This window comes from Salvelinus namaycush, chromosome 27, assembly GCF_016432855.1.
Source record: "Salvelinus namaycush isolate Seneca chromosome 27, SaNama_1.0, whole genome shotgun sequence".
Classification (NCBI taxonomy): Eukaryota; Metazoa; Chordata; class Actinopteri; order Salmoniformes; family Salmonidae; genus Salvelinus; species Salvelinus namaycush.
In genome coordinates this window covers 27,917,642-27,921,534 of record NC_052333.1, presented here as the reverse complement: position 1 = coordinate 27,921,534, position 3,893 = coordinate 27,917,642, and the positions used below count along the sequence as shown (strand labels likewise).

At 44.1% G+C, this 3,893-nt stretch overlaps 1 pseudogene; it reads right to left on the bottom strand.

Moving 5' to 3' along the window:
- Positions 1 to 288: 288 nt before the first annotated feature.
- LOC120022323 lies at positions 289 to 912 on the bottom strand (annotated as a pseudogene).
- Between the last annotated feature and the right edge of the window lie 2,981 nt (positions 913 to 3,893).

The window sequence follows — 3,893 nt, the reverse complement described above, 5'->3', positions numbered from 1 at the left end:
TCTCACAAAGTCTCTGTAACCATACTCCAGGTCAATAATGTAGTGAAGTCAGGTAAACCCCATGGACGACTTCTCGGAAACAGAGTAATCTATTCCTACCCGGAAGTGGGAACTATGTCATTTTAATTCCAAATGATCCCACTCACTCTTTAACAGCGGCATTACTGCCCCTGAAGTCAGGGTTAACTATAGAGGTCTAATGTATTTAACACCCATTTGATTCTGCCATTAAAATATATATTTGTAGCAAACACAGTTGTATGCTAGTGAACTAATACGGATGAATTATCAACATTCTCTAAATAGGTGTAGTTTGTGTTTTTCAGAGAGCTTCGTGATAACATTGTACTCGTAGGCTCCGTTGAGCTTGCTTTTTAGTCCAGGAATAGGCTTAATCTGTATCTGGGAAACCAGTCCTTTGTGTTCTTGTCCAGTATCAAACCTTTTGTCAGGTAGTGTTTAATGTAGTGGTGCCAGTTCCCATTTATGTCTTTCACAAATTCATACACATTCACCTCGTCACAAATGTTTAAAGCAAATATCAAAGCCATGAATCCAGTGGATGTTATAGTCAAGCCAGATTTCATGAACATATTTCATGAAAACAGGATTCAGAACCAATACCAAATCTTTGTTGGCTTTAATCTTGGGTTTAGGATCAGTCACTGCGTCGAGTAGCCACTGGAGATCCATAGTCTTGAAATGAAAGAGCAGGAGACTGGTGGTGTTGTCCAGATCCATGGCACTCTTCGGGTAGATGACGTGATGGCTGGTCCTGCTCCCCACATCCTCCTCATAGCCCTTGGTTACTGCCTTGTACAATCTGATGATGATATCATTGGAGTTGATGAGGTCTACATAGTTAGAGCATTTGATGTTGGCAGAGTTCTCCACCACAGCACAGCGTCCACATAGAGGTCAGAAGCACTTCTGAAACTAGAGGTCATCGCCCGGCTGTGTCGTACATTTGAGACAGTGACGTGCAGAGCTACTGTACTGGAAGTCCGGCAACCGGAGGGCATTTAAAAAAGAAATAGGATGGCTGTCCAAGATAAAAAAAAACAAAGATAGTGGTGATGCAGAGTAGAACGGTGAGAAGCCAACCTTTTCTGATCATGAAGAAATGCATTTTGTGGATAGTTTTACATTGAGGTTGCAGCCACATTTTTGGGGTGGTTCTAATTATCCACACTTGCCCAAAGTGCCCACCAGAAATCTCCCCACCACCGAATACTGGAAACTCCATTTACCCAACGCTTTTAAATCCATGATGGGGAGTGTGAAAGTGCACACCCCCAGGAGGAGCATGGAGACCCACCACACCAATCAACGCAAACATATTTGCAATGGATCTGAAGCACAAACAATCTAAGTATACAATATGAATCGTACAGCTACCAAATATATAGCCCCCAAGATCAACACATGACAAAAGCTAAAAGACACCTTCGCTCCCGTTGGTATACAGTGAAAATAAAATTCAAATGATTCCTTTGCGTCTTTTCCACTCTAAAAATGCACAGCTAGTTACACTAGAGCAACAGTTTGGGTACGGCATTCACTGATACATTTGACTGATCAAATTCAGCAATTCCACGAATGGTGGTTCTCTAGAGCTTTGGACAATGATCTGGTAGTAATTTACCCCAGAAAAGGAAAAGGTTGGGAACCACTGGTCTAGCAGATCTCCAGTAACAAAGTTGTTAATCGAATTGAGTTGTCTAAATTTAGAGTGTGGTTACTTTTCACCCACGCTTAACCGAGTTGCTTAATACTGAAGCGATTGGCTGTGGCTACCCATCCCTACCAATTGCTATAAGTAGGTGGAAAAACAATCAGATTTCGACAGAAATATGGCTGAGACGCAAAGAAAGTTCAAGGAGAGGGGGTACAAAAATGATCAGATTAATATTGCCATTGAGAAAATTCAAAACAAAACGAGACATGACCTTTTTCAAGGGCAGTCTCGCAAAAAGACACATTCTTGCATTCTAACTACCCGCTATTCAAAGCGCTCTGAACAAATCAAGGGAATCGTTCACAAATATTGGCACATTCTAAAATCCGATGATAGTCTTGGTAATGTGTTTTCGGACCTTCCCTTGGTCGTATTCTCGCGGGGCAGAAATCTCAGAGACCAATTGGTACACTCTGATTTACCACCCCAAGATATTCCTGAACAACATCTATTTGCGCCCCTACTGGATGGAAATTACAAGTGTAATGGCTGTGCTCAATGCAATGGCACTTATAAATGCAGGTCCTTCAAACACCCACAAACAGGGAAATCGATCCAAGTCAAACTCAGGAAGCAGTGTAGCGTGCTTAAACCAGGCTTATCTTGCCTCCACACTCTAATCTCTTCTTCAGGCTAGCAGGGTTACCCAATAAAATTACAGAATGGACATCATAAACAGCGTAAATCTCCGTGTTGCACCAGATGAGTGCCTACAAGGGGAACATAAACAGCGGTAGAGAAGACAGGGGATTCAGAGGGAGTTATCCTGATCTTTCTACTGGGTTAACGAAGGCCATGTTTGAAGCTTTGGTCAACTAGAACTTCTGAGCATTGGGAGAGAGATGATGATGACACCTAAGAAGCTGTAGTGGTGCTCTGAATTTACAGGATATTGACACAGAGAAGCTAGCAACTTGATATAATACTCTGTAGAGTTAACTGGGTGACTGCCTTCTGATACAATGAGAACAAAAAACGGTACCCAACTCTCTCAGGTGGCGAAGGCCCCCTATAAACATGATGTTTAGATCGGAGTCACGTTACTCTCCTTGGAAAACAGGCTTTGGGGTTTGCCTAATGTCCAAAACACCCACTTAACCACATAAGACGATTAACGAAACCCCTCTTATCCCCCTTCATATCCACCTTCATATCACCCTACCTCTTTAAGGGTTTTACATGGCATAGAATTCCCTAATCTGGCTGCCTCTTTAAAGTTTAATTTGGCTACCAGTGCCAAGAGCTCTGGACAAGGCAATTTTTACAGTAGCACGTGAACGACCATGTCAACCCCCTCTATGACCCTGGTCACCATGTTAAGGCTGGTGGATCGGGGTAATGAGTGGCACCGTCATAGGATGCCACCTTTCCAACAAGTCAGTTCGGCAAATTTCTGCCCTGCTACAGCTGCCACGATCAACTGTAAGTGTTGTTATTGTGAAGTGGAAATGTCTAGGAGCAACAACGGTTCAGCCGCGAAGTGGTAGACCACACAAGCTCATAGAACGGAACCAAGTGCTGAAGCGCTTAACGCGTAAAAATCGTCTGTCCTCGGTTGCAACACTCACTACCGAGTTCCAAACTGCCTCTGGAAGCAATATCACCATGCGCAATGCCAAGCATCGGCTGGAGAGGTGAATCACGCCTCACCATCTGGCAGTCCGACAGACAAATCTGGAATTGGCAGCTGTCAGAACGCTACCTGCCCCAATGCATAGTGCCAACTGCAAAGTTTGGTGGAGGAGGAATAATGGTCTGGGGCTGTTTTTCTTGGTTCGAGATATGCCCCTTAGTTCCAGTGAAGAAAAATCTTAATGCTATAGATGATTCTGTGCTTCCAACTTTGTGGAAACAGTTTGGGGAAGGCCCTTTCCTGTTTCAGCATGACAATACCCCCGTGCACAAAGCGAGGTCCATACAGAAATGGTTTGTTGAGATCAGTGTGGAAGAACTTGACTGGCCTGCACAGAGCCCTGACCTCAACACCATAGAACACCTTTGGGTTGAATTGGAACGCCGACTGCGAGCCAGGTCTAATCACCCCCTACGTCAGTGCCCGACCTCACTAATTCTCTTGTGGCTGAATGGAATCAAGTCCCGGCAGCAATGTTCCAACATCTAGTGGAAAGACTGGGGGTGAACATGTCATTTCCAC